Raw genomic sequence first — 18880 nt, forward strand, 5'->3', positions numbered from 1 at the left:
ATAACACAGTCTGTTTCCTCACTCATCAGTGGATAGACATTTGGGTTTCCAACTTTTGGCTATCGTGAGTAACGCTGCTGTGAACATCCATGTTTATATGGACATAGGTTTTCTTCCCTTGGATATACACCTAGTAGTGGAATTGCTGGGTCATATGTAGCTCTTGGTTTCAAGATGATAAAAACCTTGCGATCACGTGGGGTATACTTCCAGGTTGGAATTCTGGGCACCCCTAAGTCCCTGCTCTCTGCCCGTGTGGCTCATCATGGAACTGTCATTCCACCTTCAGCACAGCCAAGTCTTTTAGAAGCTATTTATACCCCAGCTTGAGTTTCTTCTCATGACTATGTACCTGGTTCTCCAGGTACATAGGTATTCTGACAATGTCTCCATAATTCAGTAGAAGAAACACGTCAGGTACTTATAACTTCAATATGGCTTTGGGGACATCTGTTATCTAATGCTGTTTTATTAGTTGAATGAAGATATGAAAATAAAGTAAGGGAAAGGAGCTCTGATTAGGGTCTCTGAGGCTTCCCATAAGGTATCGTGTAAGATTCCAGAAATGAAACTAAATTTTCTTTATTTAGTTAAAGCCTACTTTCCAAAAAAAAAAAAAATTCCTAAGGGGCTTCTGGACAAAAGTCAAATTCCCTTGTTAATTATATCTTGAGCCCCACCCATGACATGAGAAGTTTTGTTTTCTTGACATTGACTTGATCTGACTAAGTTAATGGTCTGGGAGGTAATAAAATCCCCTCTTTGCAGAGCTAGCTCTGGCCAGGCCCATTTCTGATCATTTTAGCAACTCGACTGGGTCCTCTAAAAATTAAATGGAAGTTAGCCTCAGACCTGGAGGTGCTTTTCCATTCCTTTACTGCTGAACCACGTCAATATTCTAAAGAGGTTTTGGGTGTTACTCTTTTTTGAATAATTTATCATAGCTAATGAAAGCTTCAAAAATCGGCTAACATCAAAGCATACCAAAACAGTCATTCCCACAGGTGACTCAGAGGAAGCCTTTCTGGGCAGAAGAGGTGAAAATACCTACTTCTGCTTCTGAAGCCCTCAAGTAAACGGGGTGGATGGAGTTCATCTCCATCTAAGAGTAATCATGGCACACCTACTGTGAAAGAATTAGATACAAAGTAGTATTAAGAAAGTGCAGTGGACAGGATAGGATAGGTTATACTGCAGTAACAAACAACCTCACCAATGTCAGGGGTTTAAAAGAAGGAGCATTTCTTTCTGCATCTCTGTTCATCTAACCCTGAAAAAGAAAGCAAAGCTCACCTACAGGGACTGTTGATTTCTGTTTGAAGAGGAGGATGTTTGCTGATGGACTTTGCAAAGTTGCCCGATGCTACACTACATAATTATTTTCTATGTTATAAGTGAAGGACTTCATGAGACAGTGAGCTCTCTAATAAGAGTGCAAGCCAGGTAAAGATAGGACTGTGTTTTCTACTCCTTTTCCATCAGCTTTGGTGTCTTACCAAAGGGCCAAGCATGCTGCAGGTGACCCAAAACTGTGTGAAAGGGCTTCCCTGGTGATGCAGTGGTTAAGAATCCACCTGCCAATACAGGGGACACGGGTTCGAGCCCTGGTCTGGGAAGATCCCACATGCCACGGAGCAACCAAGCCCATGCGCCACAACTACTGAGCCCACACGCCACAACTTCTGAAGTCTGTGCTCCACAACAAGAGAAGCCACTGCAATGAGAAGCCCGAGCACAGAAACAGAGTAGCCCCCGCTCGTCGCAACTAGAGAACGCCTGCGTGCAGCAACAAAGACCCAACACAGCCAAAAAAAAGCAACTGTGTGAAAGGCAGCAGAGCAGAGCACAGAGACAGAGGTTACACTCGTGGGTTTGAATCCTGCTTCCAGCACTCCTGAGCTGTGTGACTCAGTTTTCTCAACCTCTCTGTGCTTGCCCTCATCTGTGAATTAGGGGAAATAACAGTCCCTCCTTCCTGGTGGACAGTGAAAAGTAACTGAATTAATTAATGCCCGTCAAGCACCTAGAAAGGTCCCTGGTACATTGTGGGCAACGTATTAGTATTTGATAAGTAAATCATAAGAGTTAGCATCTTCTGAGGGTTGATTTAGGAACTGAACTAGGGATTATTTTATTGAATCCTCATAACAATTCAATGAAGTGGGCATGTTATGATGACCATTTTTCAGATGAGGAAACTGAGGCTTGGAGAGGTAACCTTCCTGGGGTCCGATAACTTAGTAGAAGGTGGAGACAGAATTTCCAACCAGGTCTTCCTGACTCCAGGGCTGACAGCCCTTGCCTCAAAGCTATAGAACTTCTATTTGCAGAATGAAATAAAAAAGGCTTAGCTGAGCAATGCAGTGCCCGTTTTCCTTGATCTGATGCATTGTAAACTCTGTACTTCGTCTTCATTTAGTCCCTTAACATTCTTGGTTCCAACACACTTTCTAATCCTCTCCCATCGATCCATTTTTGTAGACTTTTGTCTCCTGGAATGGATTCTAGAATTCCACTGCACTGTCCTCCCGTTAGCACTTCTTAGACAAAACATAAATTAAAAACAGGGGGCTTCCCTGGTGGCACAGTGGTTGAGAATCTGCCTGCTAAGGCAGGGGACACGGGTTTGAGCCCTGGTCTGGGAAGATCCCACATGCTGCAGAGCAACTGGGCCCGTGAGCCACAACTACCGAGCCTGCACATCTGGAGCCTGTGTTCCGCAGCAAGAGAGGCCGCGATAGTGAGAGGCCCGCGCACCGCGATGAAGAGTGGCCCCCGCTTGCCGCAACTAGAGAAAGCCCTCACACAGAAACGAAGACCCAACACAACAAAAATTAATTAATAAACTCCTACCCCCAACATCTTCTTCTTTTTTTTTTTTTTTCGGTACGCGGGCCTCTCACTGTTGTGGCCTCTCCCGCTGCAGAGCACGGGCTCCTGACGCGTAGGCTCAGTGGCCATGGCTGATGGGCCCAGCCGATCCGCGGCATGTGGGATCTCCCCGGACTGGGGCACGAACCCATGTCCCCTGCATCGGCAGGCGGACTCTCAACCACTGTGCCACCAGGGAAGCACCCCCAACATCTTCTTTAAAAAAAAACAAACAAACCATAAAAAAACCCCAGCACCCCCCTCTCCCTTTCTATCTTCATGTGTGTTACTCAACTGGCCACCAAATGATACATCCACACAGTTTAATTCACAGCTTTGGAAACCCCTAAGGCCATGGTCACCATTTTCCACACACAGTGGATCTGGGAGCTGCTTTCTCCCGCTGAGCTGCCTGAAGTCTTGCTTCTCAAGGGGCAGGTCACACCATCCGTTCAAGCCTCTTTTTTCCTTCTGTCAAGTTTGTGTCTTTCTTAAGTTCTCCCCTTCCTTTCTCACTCCTTCAGGTGACAGAGGGTGAGGGCTGTTAATATTATGTAAAAGGCAGTTCTCTGAAGAAACATCTAATGAACAGACTTTCATGGTGTCACACTTGCTGACGGTGGGACAGCTATCTTCCTAAATATGGCAACCGACAGAACTGAGCCGAACTCAGCTCTTTTGTGCTCTTTTGCAACAGAAACGCACCCAGAACTCTCTAGCAGATTCAGGGCTGTTGGAAGAACTGTCAGCTCCCCCAGTCTGTCTCACACACCCACAATGTGCCCCCTCTGATCTAGGGACTGGGGATCAGAGCTGGACAGGACGAGGTCCCTGCACCCACGGGGCTCACATCCAGGTGGGCAAGCGGACATGTGGTTGGCACGGCTGATCTGAATGCAGGAGAGAGGCACGCGGCCTCACTGAGATGTGGGCCTTGAGGGGCCTGAGCTCTGGCTGGGGAAAGCCCAGGTTCAGGTGGGGAGAGGGGTGCCGGACAGACCCACGCACAGGTCAGGGCCGTCCTGGATGGAGGCATACGATGCTTGTGTGCAGGAACGATACCCCGAGGCTTGTGTCCGTGGGATTACAGAGCCCTGAGGGAGAGAAGGGGCCAGAATCAGAAACCGGAGGCTGGAAAGTAGCGGATTTGGCATTTCTGATCGGAGAAGGACAAAGTGTTGATGGGAACAGAGAAGAGGCGGGGACTCCAGACAAAGGAATAGATTTCCTTCCGTAAGGAGCTCCCCCCTAGTGGAGGCGGTGGGGAAGGACAGGCAATAAACAAGCAAACCTATAATATATAAGGTAGAAAGAAATACAAGGCAGGCTGTGGGGATGAAGAACGAAGTGCGAGAGAGGGGCTCCTATTTCAGACAAGGCTTTGTTAAAGGTGACATCTGAGCAGAGACCAGAGTGAGGGGGGATAAGGAGAGGAGCAGACAGCATGTGCAAAGGCCCTGTGGGAGGAGAATGCTGGACCCACCACAGGAATGGCACGGAGACCAGAGGCTGGGGCAGAATGAGCAGGGATGCGTGGCAGGAGAAGAGGGCGGAGAAGTAGATGGGAACCAGATCCCTTGGGCCGTGGGCGGGGGAGGAGTTGGGCAGATGTAGGTTTCATTTCGGAGGTTCTGGTGGATGGGAGAGAGCCCGCACTTCGAGGGTTGCCATGAAGCCTGAGTTTGCAAATAAACTGCAGGGAGAAAAGCAAATCTGTGAATCAAAAATATAAAGGGCTTTCGAATCAATCTCCACGAGCCAGACGAGCACCTGCTACGTACCCTGCACGTAGTAGAAAAGTTTGCAGCTGGGCTTATGCACATTCCCACTGGCTGTTAAGACCTGGGTTCCTGCTCTCCCGGTGGTCCGTCTGCACATTGCTCTCAGTGTAGCGTGTGCTTGCTTGCGCTGTCTCTCGCGTCATCCTGCGTGTGAGGCGGTGCTGTGTCACCCAGTGGTGTGCTGGAGCCGGCTGCCCGGCCTCCTCAGGGCTGTGTGCATCCCTTCCCAGCTCTGCCACCGGGGACGTCAAGTTAGTAACCTAAGTATTTACCCTGTGGAAATGGATGAACACCACAACCAGCTGTTCCCTCGGCCACCCTGGAGAGAGCTTACCAGCACACCACTGGCTATACCCATTTGGTAGAGGAGGCAACCAAGGCCCAGGAGGGCAAAGGCCCACAGCATTGGGTCGCTCCACGTCCAGAGATCTGCTGCCTTTTGACACAGCTTGTGGATGGTTCTGGTAGCAGACACTCCAGCGACAGTACATCATTTTGGATGCCATGGGGATTTTTAGGGATTTCCACATCCCTTTGGTTCCTAACTGTGTCTGGTTTAGATTAAGGCCAGAAATCCCTGTTGAGCTTTCCATGAAGTGGGTGACCCCTGTGCTAACCCCTGATGGCTACAATCACAAGAGGGCACCTAGAAAACCCTGTTGGAGGGTAGGTGGGGGCAGCCACCTCCAAACCAGGATGTATCCTTAGGAGCCAGGAGAGGAAAGCAGAGAAGCAGAGGCTCAAGGTGAGACTTTAGCAAATGTCACTTCTATAACTGCCTGTGAACAAAAGGTCAGGCCCTGTGGTATTACTTTCGATTACGCCGAAAAAAACCAATCCAGTTTTTAATTTCCGCAAGTGGAGGCTATAGGCTATGTGGGTTCACAGGGCGCTGAGAGAGGAGGGGGCAGCCTGAGATGGGGAGGCTTGTTTTCCCGAGAGACCACCTAGAGGGCACTCTTTGGGGCTGCTCAGGGGTCCTGTCTACCCCAAGTTCTCACTGGCTTCAAATACAAACTGGGCCCTGTTCTGACCTGTCTTATGCCACAGAGGTAAGGAAGGCCCCACTATAGGAAGAATAAGAGCGAGCATTTATTGAGCACTTACTGTGTGCCATGTACTTTATATACATATTTACACACTGACACACGCCTGTTACTCATGTCACCCTCACACGCCCTGTGACTAGAAACTCCCTCTATCCTCATCCCCACATTACAGCAGTGCGATCAGATGCAGAGAGAGGTTAAGTAATTTGTCTGAGGTCACACAGCTAATAGGTAGAAGAGCTGGGTCTGAACCTAGCTAGTCTGGCTCCAGATTCCCAGCCCCTAAATCACTAAACTGCATGGGATAGGGGGATGCAGAGATTAGCCACGACGCCTTAGGAAATGCTCTGAATGTGTACAACATCTCCTCAAAGGAAACTGGGAAGATGCTGTGGGTGCCTGGGGTTCCTCCAAACCCCTCGCTCCTCTGTGCGACAAAGCCAGGCTACCCCCAGAGACGCCAGCGAGGAGGTCTGATTTGTTGCCCTCAGGGTTTCTTGACGCGGCCACTGCCGTAGTCTCCTGGGGGTCCCTGCCTCCAGCCTTGCCTCATCCACGTCACCGCAGAGGGGTGTCCACCTCCATCATCCCCCTGTAGAGAGCTCTCAACAGCTGCCCTGTCTGAACACGGCACATGGCCTCGCCGGCCTGACTGTCATCTCCCTCTGCTGCTTCCCCAGCACTGTCCCACCAACCATGTCCAAATGCCCACTGCTCTCCCTGCCTCCGTGCCTTTGCACATGCTGTTCCCTGTGTTTGGAGCACCCCTCCCATTTTGTGCACCCACTAGTTCCTCATGATCCTACTCAAGGTTCCGCTCCTTCCTGGAGCCACCCTGACTTCTAGGTTGAAATAAGGGACCCTCGGGACTCCCACTGCTCCCTGGAGATAGGCACAGAACTCCTCCACCCCTGTGTGGTCACTGATATTCTTGTCTGCCTGCCTGCTGGGCTGTGAGAGTCTTTGGGGGCAGGGATCGTGTCTCGTGCATGTTTGTTTCCTTAACGCCCAGCACGGTATCTGACACTCAGTAGGTGCTTAAGAAACATTGAATAAATGAATGAATGGATGGATGAGTGAGTGGCTGGCCACCTTTGGATGATCTGCCTTTTCAACCAGGTAGCAATTCTGATTCATGTCCTATATCTGACAGCCAAAGGCAGCCCTGTGCTTTGACGGTGAGCGAGGGTGAGAAAGGGTGTTTGAAGAGGAGGACGAATAACACGAAAGGGGCCAGAGCAGGCGTTTTGAAAGCACAGTCACAGTTATGACAGTCGAAGTCCCCGCAGACAGAGGTCACGGGGGCGAATGCAGCTGCTCCTCTGGAAAGGCGCACCCCACTCCCACGCCAGGAGATCACACAGCAACCACAGGAATCCCCCCAGCCGCTGCCCCGGGATCAAGTGCAGGGTCCGCGGGGCTGTGCGTGCAGAGATTAAAGGCTGGCAGCGCTCCTTCCGCCCGGGAGGCCCAGGAGCCGCTCTCCCACGGGCCACAGGATGGGTTAAGGCCTCGGATGTTCCAGAAGCTTGCCCAGCTCTGTAACACCACCTGCTTTTGCATTCTCCCGGGGCTGAGTCCTCGCTCACGTCCTCGCGGAGCCCTGGGCGTCTTCAGTGCTGGGTTATTGGGAACTTTTTGGCCAATTGGAAGGAGGTGACAGGGAGATGGAAGGCACGTCCAGCAAACCGGGTGACATTCCTCCACCAGGTCTCAAGACTCGGGGTTTGGAAATCACGAGGATGCTCACAGGTAGAGCATGCTGGTCCCTTAGCCTGAGACAGCTGCCGAGGAGCATTTTGAATAGTGTCACCAACCAGCTAATACGTTTGGAAGGAGTTGTCTGAGGATGAGGCCCACAGTGACATTTTGGGATGGAAAAAGGAGGAAGCTGAGTGGTTTCCGACATGGATGTGACCCTGTGAGGTCTTCCCAGAAAAGCCCCTGCCAGTGCTGCTCACCTGGCCTCCGGGTGTCTGGAGGATTTCCCCACCCTTCGGTCCTTCCTGGTGCTCGGCAGCGTTCAGGACACGAGCGCTGGTCCCTGGGTAACGTAATCTTAATAAACCGTGCCAGGAGCACGGCTGTCCAAACAGATTAACAGCGATGGGACAGAGTTCAAAGAGGGATGGCTTGTGATGATTGAGAGCATCTCAAGGCCGTTCAGCGAGGCACACCGTGAGCGGGAAAGGAAATGGAGGTGGAAGAGGATGAGACTCAGAAGCTGAAGAAGCAGGACCGGTAAGATGCCAGCCTGCCTCCCCCAGGAGCCGTCTGTCCTGCCAGCTCTGGGAAAGCCGGTCAGCGGGACTTCGACAATGACACCAATGATATCTAAACAAAAGAACCGTCACACACTTTAAGTTAACAGGAGCCCTTTACTTTTCAAGGTGCTGTAAACATCCTGGAATCAGATAGCGGTGACGGTTACACAACCTTGTGAATAGACTAAAAACCACTGAATCGTACACTTTAAAATGGCGAGCTTTACGGTATGTGAATTACATCACAATAGTAAAAAAGTGGGAAAAGCCCCCTTGTTCCATATCCCACCATGGGTCAGGAAGTGCAAGGTACAGCAAGATATGGTGACTTGGTTATAGGAAACCATACTGCAGCAAGAATGGAAAAAAATAAAAGAACCCTTTCAAAAATTGTGAAAAATTGGGTACCTGCAGCCCTTTCAGCCAGGGGACACCCTTCAATTACAACAACACATTTACTGTGCGCCAGATACCTTCTAGACTTTGGGATTAAAGGAAGATGAAGAGACCAGGGACCTAGGCCTCAGAGAAAGAATTGGGGAAAGAGACAGGAAAACAACTCACTAGGCAGGAGGCGAAACACGTCACGGGCAGTGAGAAGCTCTGGGGGTTTAGTCCTAAGGACACGCATTGGAAGGTGAAGTCCCGACAGGTCACAGGGACCAGGGAACGAGATGCAGAGAACCACAGGGTTTGGGATGGACCTTGAAGGACAGGGGGCATCCTAGAGGTGGAAATGCTTCAAGAGGGTGGTCCAGATGGAAGGAACAGCAGCGGCAAAGGCTCAGCAGCTGGAAAATACAAGATGTTTTAATTCGCCTGCAAAGCAGGGTGTGCGTAGGGCGGCAGAGGAAGGTAGGTCTGGAAAGGAGTAGGGCTGTGTGTACAAGCTGACGGGAATGGGGTGGATTCAGTCTGTTTCAGGTGTGTCCTTCCCTGCCTCTGGGGTGCTTCTGGGTTTAAATAGTCAGGTGGACAAGGTTTGCTTTGAGGTGCCCTCCTGGCATCCTCTGGCCATCAAGGTCCTCAGCTTTGGCCAGCATTCCCCCCGGAAGAGGTTCAGTGAATATTAGATGACAGAAAGAATGAGTGAAGTGGTGAACAAATGAAGGAGTGTTGCTGACATGTAAGACTCTCACGCCCTTATCCAAACTAACCTGTCTATGTCCCATCCCTTCAGGACTCTGCTAGAGAAGAGTCAGATAATCTAGTCGAGTGTTCCCGGGAAGGCATTGCAGGAAGTTAACGGTAACCCTCTTGGTAAGACGACGGCGTTTGTAAACCCAGGGGATTCTGATGGCAGCACCTTAGGCACAGGGTGTGCTGGGCAGAGGTGTCTGTCTACACGCCTCAGATCACACTGCCTCTCTTCTTAGGCCTGACCTGCTTAAGCATCTTAAAGGTGATGCAGTTGTGGAAGAAAAGCCATCTCTGGCTTGCAGGTGAGAGTTGGCAGCAGCAGACTCATGGTGGCCTGGCCTCTGCGTTGCATATGCTTTGATGGGGCCCTTCAGTGCCTGGTGCTCTCAGCACTTACTGGGTCTCTGTGCATGTTTTATTCATGCAGACAGGTGACTGCAGCTCACACCTCATCACGCTAACAGCCTGATGTAGGAAAAAGAAAACCTTACGAGCATTTGTGCTGCATCGATCTTCTCGGCCAGAGACTGTTCCTGAAGGAACAGGAAGAGCTGCCACCTCAAGAATCCCATGTACCCACCGTGGCTTCCCTGGAGCACCCCTTAGTATCTGTGGTTAATCACAATGCATCTGGGCTAAACATTTCTCTCCCGTGCCCCATTCCTTTTGGAGTCCAAACCGCCTTTTTCTACCTGCCACGCACTTGTCTTTCGGCTGTGCTCCTCCTGGAGAGAGAAATCTGGGGCTAACCAGGCAGGTGAGCTGATGAGGTGGGAAGCCTGGGAGCCACTGCTGGCCCATCTCTAGTTCCTGGGGTTGGGGGTGGGAGTGAGGACGGCGACACAGAGGCAGGGCTGGCTCCCTGAGCATGTGACCTGTGTAGCTGCTCAGGACCCCACGCTTAGAAGCGCTTCGTGCTTGGTTTAATGCTCTGCTGTTGCTGTCTTGAAATTCTTAATACTTTCTGAACACAGGGTCCCATGTTTTCGTTTTTCACGGGCCAGCAAACTACATAGCGGGTGTCCTGCGTGGAGGCCAGGCTTTCACCTCTGATTGGCTTGGTTTTCTTCTGGGGCCGCTGACATGGTCCTTACTCTGGCTGATCCTTCAAAAATGCTGAATCATGGATACTGACGCTTCTACTGAAGTAGTTCCCTTCATGTTTCCCACGTCCACTGCCCTGGTCAGGTCTCACCATCTCCTTCCCGGGCTACTGTGGATTCCTGACTGTGTTTCCTTCCTCCAGCCTCTACCCACTCTGAGCCATCCAGAATGATGCCAGTCAACAGGGCTGTGATGAGGCCCAGCTGTAGGGGTGCCAGCGTCTAGGACTCCCAGTGAAAGGTCCCCAGAGCACTCCTGGGGTTCAAGGCAGAGGCCCCACGTAGCAGCTGTTAATTGCAGAAGAGCCAACATTAATTGTGCCTACATTCCAGGCACTGCACCGAGCGCTTCACCTGCTTGGACTCAAAACATCTGATCATTACAAGAATCCCAGAAGCAGGTGTTAGTACTCCTGTCATTTTATGGGTGGGAAAGACGACACTCAAAGAGATTAAGCCAAACACACCAGGTAGGAAGAGGGATTCCAGAGACAAGGTCTCTGGTTCAAATGCCAGCTTGGTTATGACTACATCTTGACTCTGGGCAAGTTATTCAGTTATGCCTTGGTTTTCTACTTATAATATGGGAATTATAAGAAAAACACCTACTTCACAGAGTTGTAAATCTCAGGATTGAAAGAGTCAATATAGGTAAAGTACATGAAACATTCCTTAGTACTGGCCAAGTATAATATGTGTTAATACACATATCGAAAACAACAACCCAAGGTCCCACGGGTAGAAAGTGGCAACAGTAGCAGAGAACCCAGAGGATCGGAGCTCCAAGTCTGTGGGTTTAATCACCGGGCAATACTGCCTTCCGGGAAGGGAACCAAGCATGCATGCCATGGTGAAGGACGTCCGCAAAGCATGCCTGAGTCAGTCTAAATCTGGAGGTGCTGGAGTCAAGAGCCGGAAATTAAAAAGCAGAAGAATGTGATTCCAAATGTTGACTCTTATCCCTAAATATACGCTGTGCCTTTAGCTCAGAAATGGCACCTCTAATGGCCCTTCACTGTTTACTAGGAGATTCACCATGGCGTATTTCCGTAGACTAACATCGTCGTTACAGTCTGAGGTGTCAGCACATCCTTCTATTCAATGTCTTGCAGGAGAGCAGGGGAGGGTGCCAGGGTTATGCGAGAATCACAGGGCGTGCAAATTGTTCAGGCGCTGCCCTATACAAAGGTAGTTTTTTCCTTATCCTGATTTAGTGAGTCAGGAAAGAGAGCGAGTGAGCGCATATTAAAGACAGGCATCAGGTTATTTAGATGCAGGGCAGTGGCCTTTTCCCATTAAACGCAGATGAAAATGAAATGTGCTTATAGTGGCTCCTTATTTGAGCTACATTTTCTTGCCATCTATTCAAGGTGCCAAATTGCCATGACTGGTTTGGCCCAGCGTGGGGTTTCAGCTCTGTGCTCCCAGAGGACGTGCAATTGACAAAGTGCGTGCCCCAAATTAACTCCAATCCCGGTGAAGAACGGATCGCTTCAGTGCCATGTGCAAAAATCACACTGCCATTCCCCAAACTACAGATGTCCTCGAAGCCAGTGACAGCACCGCCCAGCTCAGAAGCTATTCACTGTAGAGTTATCAATGGGAGAAGGCATATGAGCCAGAATTGTTAATAATTATCAGCCAGTACTGCAGGTGGCCAAGATATGAATGACATCAGATTTAGAAAGGACATCAGATTTAGACTGTTGTAAGATGAAGCTGGGGAGTCATGCTACATAGGAACTTACTTGACTAAGTAAGTGGTTTCATAATAAGAATTATAATTATAATAATGATAAGAATTCCCGGACTTCCCTGATGGCGCAGTGGCTAAGAATCCGCCTGCCAATGCAGGGGACACAGGTTCAAGCCCTGGTCCAGGAAGATCCCACATGCCGCAGAGCAACTAAGCCCACGAGCCACAACTACTGAGCCTGTGTGCCACAACTACTGAAGCCCCGTGAGCCTACAGCCTGTGCTCCGCAACAAGAGAAGCCACCGCAATGAGAAGCCCACACACCGCAACGAAGAGTAGCCCCCGCTCGCCACAACTTGAGAAAGCCCGCACACAGCAATGAAGACCCAATGCAGCCAAAAATAAATAATGAAACAAATTCCCTTTTATCGAGCACCTACTATATACTAGGCATTTTGCTAAGTGCACTATGCATAGGGATGTCATTTAATCCTTACAAGGATCCTGCAAGACGGTTATTACTAGCCTCATTTTGCAAATGAAGAAACAAGTTCAGAGACGTTGAGTAACTTGTTGCATAGACACTAAGTGGCAGGGTGAGGTTGCAGTCCAGATACAGCTGGCTGTAAAGTCCATGTCTTCTGTCTCTTCACAGTGCTCTATGCTATTATTATTTTTTCATAAGCTCAGCTACGCAGCAAGAAACATTGCCACTACTATACTAATAACAGTTAAAGAACAACAATGAAAGCAATAACAACCACTTTAAGAGCTAAGAGCTCGATGTATATTATTTAATCTTCACAACATTTGTATATGATAGGTATTCCTTTCATCTCCATTTTAGAGATGGGGAGACTGAGGCTTACAGAGCGTAAATAATTTGTCCTGGGCTATACAGAGAGTTGACCATAATAAGGTCTGCAGTGGGGCAGATGGAGGAAAGATGAGAAGGTGTTGGTCAAAGTCAATGCAGGACGGTCACTGGGAATAGGGAGCACCATGAAGCTTCCACTGAGCTTCCATAACGCCAGAAGAATGGACTTCTCCTGAGGGGTTCACGTGTCCAACAGGGTAAGACCTGGCAGCCATATTTGTTCTCTCTGACACCACCCTCAGGCCATAGCTGATTGGATCCTGGGTGAACATCTGACCCAAGCCATCCAGTGAGGTTCTTTCTTTCAAGAATTTGAACTGAGAGGCAATGAGCCTGGTGCCTGTTGAGTGCCGAGTCTGGTCAATGGCAGGAGTGTCCAAGGGACGGTCAAAAAAGTCCAGTTATGGAGGTCCATGGGGCTGCCCTGCTTCCCAATGTTCTTGAGGCATGGCTGTCAACTTTTTTTGGACTCCATGAGACACACTAATATTCCTCCCATGAATTCCTCCTCTTCTATTTAATTTAGCTTGCATTGGTCCCTGTTACTTGTAGCCAAATGAATCTTAGTTAAAGACCACCACCTCTTCTTAAGCACTGTCTAGAAGCTTGACTAATATTTGCATCTTAATCTCCTAATATACCTCTAAGGTATTATCTCATTTCATAGATGTTTTAAAAATATAGCAACATGGATGGACCTAGAGAGTATCACACTAAGTAAAGCAAGTCAGAGAAAGACAAACATCATATGATCTCACTTATATGTGGAATCTAAAAAAATGATACAAATGAACTTGTTTACAAAACAGAAATTGACTCAGAGACACAGAAAACAAACTTATGGTTACCAAAGGGGATGGGGTGGGGGGGAGGGATAAATTAGGAGTTTGGGATTAACAGATACACACTACTTCATATAAAATAGATAAACAACAAGATCCTACTGTATAGTGCAGGGAACTATATTCAATATCTTGTAATAATCTATAATGGAAAAGAATCTGTAAAAGAATATATATATATATATATATATATATATATATATATATACACACACACATACATATTATACATGCATAACTGAGTCACTTTGCTGTACACCTGAAACTAACACAACATTGTAAATCAACTATACTTCAATTTGAAAAAAAAAGGTAAGTAGTCAAGCTGAGCTTGAAATCAAGATGTATTAGATTTCTAGAACTATGTCTTTTTAGTTGTCTGAAGAGGCTGCCCTTGGGCTTGGTGATATCACTCCAGCACAGCAGCTACATTTATTCCCGCCAGTCCCAGAATCGCCCTTGTTTAATTCCCAGGTTTCTCTGATGCAGGAGCAGTCACTTGAGTTGCTGTGCCTCACCTTTAATCCAGGGAGAGAGGAGGAGGCGCTGCAGAAAGCGCGTGCCTCCCCAGAGCCCCTCTGTGATGGTCGGTGTCATATGCCCACTTGGCTAGTCTCCAGTCTCCAGTTATACAATCAAACACTCACCTAGGTGTTGCTGTGAAATTATTTTATAGGTGTGATTACAGTCCATAATCAGTTGACTTTAAGTAAAAGAGATTATCCTAGATAATCTGGGTTGGCCTGATTTGATCAGTTGAAAGGCTTTAAGAGCAGAGCCAAGGCTTCCCTGATGAAATTCTGCTGTGGCAACAGCTTCACCCTGTACTCAAGAATTCCAGCCTGCCCTTCAGATTTCAGACTTGCCTTGCAATAAATGGATTGCCTTCTGATAAATCTCTTAATATATATCTCCTCCTGGTTCTGTTTCTCAAACTGAACCCTGACTGGTACACCCTCCTTAGGGGTCTCCTGCTGTCCACAGGTGAGGACCCACCTTTGGACATGTCCTCTACCCACCTCTCTAGTTTGGTCCTTAAGATCCTGATGTATCACACTCTCCCTGGCTCCAGACTCAGACTCATGCCCCTTCACCCCTATAACCCTCCCCACCAGGCCAGGTCTCTCATGCTTCTAAGCATTACTTTCTGCCAGGAATCCCACACCATGCTTACTTGCCAGAAAATGCCTACCCTTCAGCCAGGACTCATCTCAGGCACACCTCCTCCATGAAGCCTTCCCTGAATTCTTCAGGCAAGCCATGGCGCTTTTCCCAGTATACTCAGACTGACAGCAGTGGGATCATTTCTTAGCATTTTTCTTTTTCCTTGGCTTGGCAATTCTCTCTCCCAGGACAAAGACTGTGCCTTTCATGTCTTATCTGTATCTTATCTGGTTCACGACCTGGCACACAGATACATTTTTGTTCAATAAATGCACGAAGGCAGGCATCTGTGCCTAGGGTCTGGTTTTTGCAGAAGGTATGTTCTCGGGCAGAAAGAGATCCAACCACACGTGGCTTCTCAGGGTCACCTAGAAAAGGCCAGTGGTCTTTATCAGTTCTCTGCACATGGGCTCTTCCTCTTTGCAGGGGCTCAATCTGACAGAGGAGCTTCTGTTGGTGAGATTTCCCTGGCCTCTCCGCCTGGCTTGGGGCTCCATTATTAGGGTGAATTCCTGCATGACCTTTAAGATTAAAACTAAATGTTCTGATCTTTCCCCAGACAGGTATTAGGTGCTGGAAATGGCATTTTGCAGGGACTACGTTCAGTAGCAAATTCCAAATATCAGCCTCATCACATTCTGACATGTTACAGCCCATCTGAGCTGGGGTTACTCTGTGCATTTCAAGGCTGGGCACTGTAAGGGTAGCAATTTTCTCTTTTACACGCTGGCTCCAGTGGGCCCCGCTCCTGAGTCCTTGGAGAAGCTGCTGTCAAGGGAAATGAGACCCTTTGGTGTTGCCTCTCTCTGCTGGGACTGCCAGAGGGAAGAGGTCATCAGCAAACAAGTTTACCAGGGCTGTCGGGAAAAATTAGCCCTTCTGTAGATGCTACCAGGCCTTCTGCCATCGTCTGTGATGAAAACATTTGTGATGAGGTTGGGGGGAATGCCTCCACTCCAGCAACTCAGGGAAACCACACATGCCCTTAATCAGGAAACACATGAAGAGTTCCTAAATTTGGACTCCTTTGATTAAAGGAAAGACCTAATTAGATAACTGTCTCCATGGAAACCTAGGTATATTTATTATTGCTTTTATAAGCCTCTTCAGTTACTCTGAGGAGGGAACACACTTTCACTGTTGTCCAAGTTCGCAAGGGAGCCGCGTCTCAATGAGCTGCTAAGAACCATGAATAAGCAGCTGCTCACTTTAGGTAAAGATATTTGCCTAAAGAGGGTGGAAGTCTCATTCTCAGCATTGCAAACAACTCCTGGCTCCAGCCAATAATAATTGATGCTAATAATAGCAAACGTGTATAGAGCATTCTTTATATGTGCCAGGAAGCTGTAACCCTTTACAACAGGTCTGTGTAGCTGCCTCCATTCTTACACCCACTTTACAGATGAGGACACTGAGGCTCAGGGAGGTGAAGAGACTTGCTCAGACACAGAACTACAAATGGTAGAACCACGGCTGGAAGGCACACAGCACAGCCCTAGGAGCTCAGCCCACATGTGAACTAACAATTATTGATGATGTTTATTACTGAGGACTGACTTCCTATTATTGTATTAAAAAAAATTCAAGGTTACCACTTGCTCGGTTTTAAGGGGACAGATGATTACTGGGCGAAATGAATAGCCTCATCATTACCATTCGACCTTGAATTTGTCTGAAGACTGAGGAGCCCACCTCCTGGTTGCACACCAGCCCCCCCACCCCAGTTTTCATACGCTGCTATAAATTAGGCCAGTTTATAGCTGTTCAATTTGCATTCAGATCCTGCATTTGTAAAGGCCGCCTAGGCACAGATGTTCAGAGTTGTAAATATTCTCTTCTGACGTTGACCCTGTGCTTAGAAAACGCAATGATTCATTTTAAAATTTGGGAGTCAAAAAGTCTTTAAAATGGGGGTATGATTTCTTAGCACTTGAAACTGAGGTTTATGACTTTTAATGCGCGTTTTCACTCCCGGGCTCCTTCAGCTCCCCCTCTCCCTCCACTTGGCATCCTCTGGGTTCTTCTAACTCTGCTGCAGGCCTGCAGGAGATGTTTTGCTTTTCCAAGATCCTCTGAGCTTTTCTCCTCTTCTCTGTTTCTAAGTCAAGATAAAGATTACTTCTTAACTTTAGAGTTTTATCTAGTTCTCCCCCAGTCAATAGTAGAGATCAGGATTCAGTCTACTCCTGGCTGGTGATCACATCATTCTCCCTAAAAGTGTCCGAAGGAAAGTCTGCACATGCACAGCAATCACTTTCCAGTGTTCACAGGCGCTGCGCTAAATATATTGAACAATTTCATTTTGCTCAAAAGACCTAAGACGTTTATTTATAGTATCTTGCTTAATTCTCACACCAGGATTGGTTCAAGATGGCAGAGTAGGAGGATGTGCGCTCACTCCCTCTTGTGAGAGCACCAGAATCACAGCTAACTGCTGAACAATCATCGACAGGAAGACACTGGAACTCACCAAAAAAGACACCCCACATCCAAAGACAAAGGAGAGGCTGCAATGAGATGGTAGGAGGGGCGCCATCACAATAAAATCAAATCCCATAACTGCTGCGTGGGTGACTCACAAACTGGAGAACACTTACACCACAGAAGTCCACCCACTGGAGTGAAGGTTCTGAGCCCCACGTCAGGCTTCCCAACCTGGGGGTCCGGCAATGGGAGGAGGAATTCCTAGAGAATCAGACTTTGAAGGCTAGCGGGATTTGATTGCAGGACTTCGGCAGGACTGGGAGAAACAGAGACTCCACTCTTGGAGGGCACACACAAAGTAGTGTGCCCATCGGGACCCAGGGGAAGGAGCAGTGACCCCCACAGGAGACTGAACCAGACCTACCTGCTAGTGTTGGAGGGTCTCCTGCAGAGGCGGGGGTTGGCTGTGTCTCACCATGAGGACAAGGACACTGGCAGCAGAAGTTCTGGGAAGTACTCCTTGGCGTGAGCCCTCCCAGAGTCCACCATTAGCCCCACCAAAGAGCCGAGGTAGCCTCCAGTGTTGGGTCCCCTCAGGCCAAACAACCAACAGGGAGGGAACCCAGCCCCACCCATCAGCAGACAACTGGATTAAAGTTTTACTGAGCTCTGCCCACCAGAGCAACAGCCAGTTCTACCCACCACCAGTCCCTCCCATCAGGAAACTTGCACAAGCCTATTAAATAGCCTCATCCACCAGAGGGCAGACAGCAGAAGCAAGAAGAACTACAATCCTGCAGCCTGTGGAACAAAAACCACATTCACAGAAAGACAGACAAGATGAAAAGGCAGAGGGCTATGTACCAGATGAAGGAACAAGATAAAACCCCAGAAAAACAACTAAATGAAATGGAGATAGGCAACCTTCCAGAAAAAGAATTCAGAATAATGGTAGTGAAGATGATCCAGGACCTCGGAAAAAGAATGGAGGCAAAGCTCGAGAAGATGCAAGAAATGTTTAACAAAGACCTAGAAGAATTAAAGAACAAACAGAGATGAACAATACAATAACTGAAACAAAAACTACACTAGAAGGAATCAATAACAGAACAACTGAGGCAGAAGAATGGGTATGTGACCTGGAAGAAAGAATGGTGGAATTCACGGCTGCAGAACAGAATAAAGAAAAAAGAATGAAAAGAAATGAAGGCAGCCTAAGAGACCTCTGGGACAACATTAAACACAACAAAATTTACATTATGGGGTCCCAGAAGGAGAAGAAAGAGAGATAGAACTTGAGAAAAAATTTGAAGAGATTATAGTCGAAAACTTCCCTAACATGGGAAAGGAAATAGCCACCCAAGTTTAGGAAGCGCAGAGAGAACCATACAGGATATACCCAAGGAGAAACTCGCTGAGACACATAGTAATCAAATAGGCAAAAATTAAAGACAAAGAAAAATTATTGAGAGCAGCAAGGGAAAAATGACAAATAACATACACGGGAACTTATGTTAACAGCTGATTTCTCAGCAGAAACTCTACAAGCTAGAAGGGAGTGGCATGACATAGTTAAAGTGATGAAAGGGAAGAATCTACAACCAAGATTACTCTACCCAGCAAGGATCTCATTCAGATTCAATGGAGAAATCAAAAGCCTTACAGACAA

General features: G+C 48.1%; 1 protein-coding gene across 1 annotated transcript in view; it reads right to left on the reverse strand.

Moving 5' to 3' along the window:
* The window catches only part of KAZN (kazrin, periplakin interacting protein), a 1100080-nt gene that overhangs the window by 267538 nt on the left and 813662 nt on the right, over positions 1–18880 (reverse strand). The window lies entirely within an intron of this gene.

Source organism: Neophocaena asiaeorientalis, unplaced genomic scaffold (assembly GCF_003031525.2).
Source record: "Neophocaena asiaeorientalis asiaeorientalis breed wild unplaced genomic scaffold, Neophocaena_asiaeorientalis_V1.1 scaffold275, whole genome shotgun sequence".
In the NCBI taxonomy this organism is placed as follows: Eukaryota; Metazoa; Chordata; class Mammalia; order Artiodactyla; family Phocoenidae; genus Neophocaena; species Neophocaena asiaeorientalis.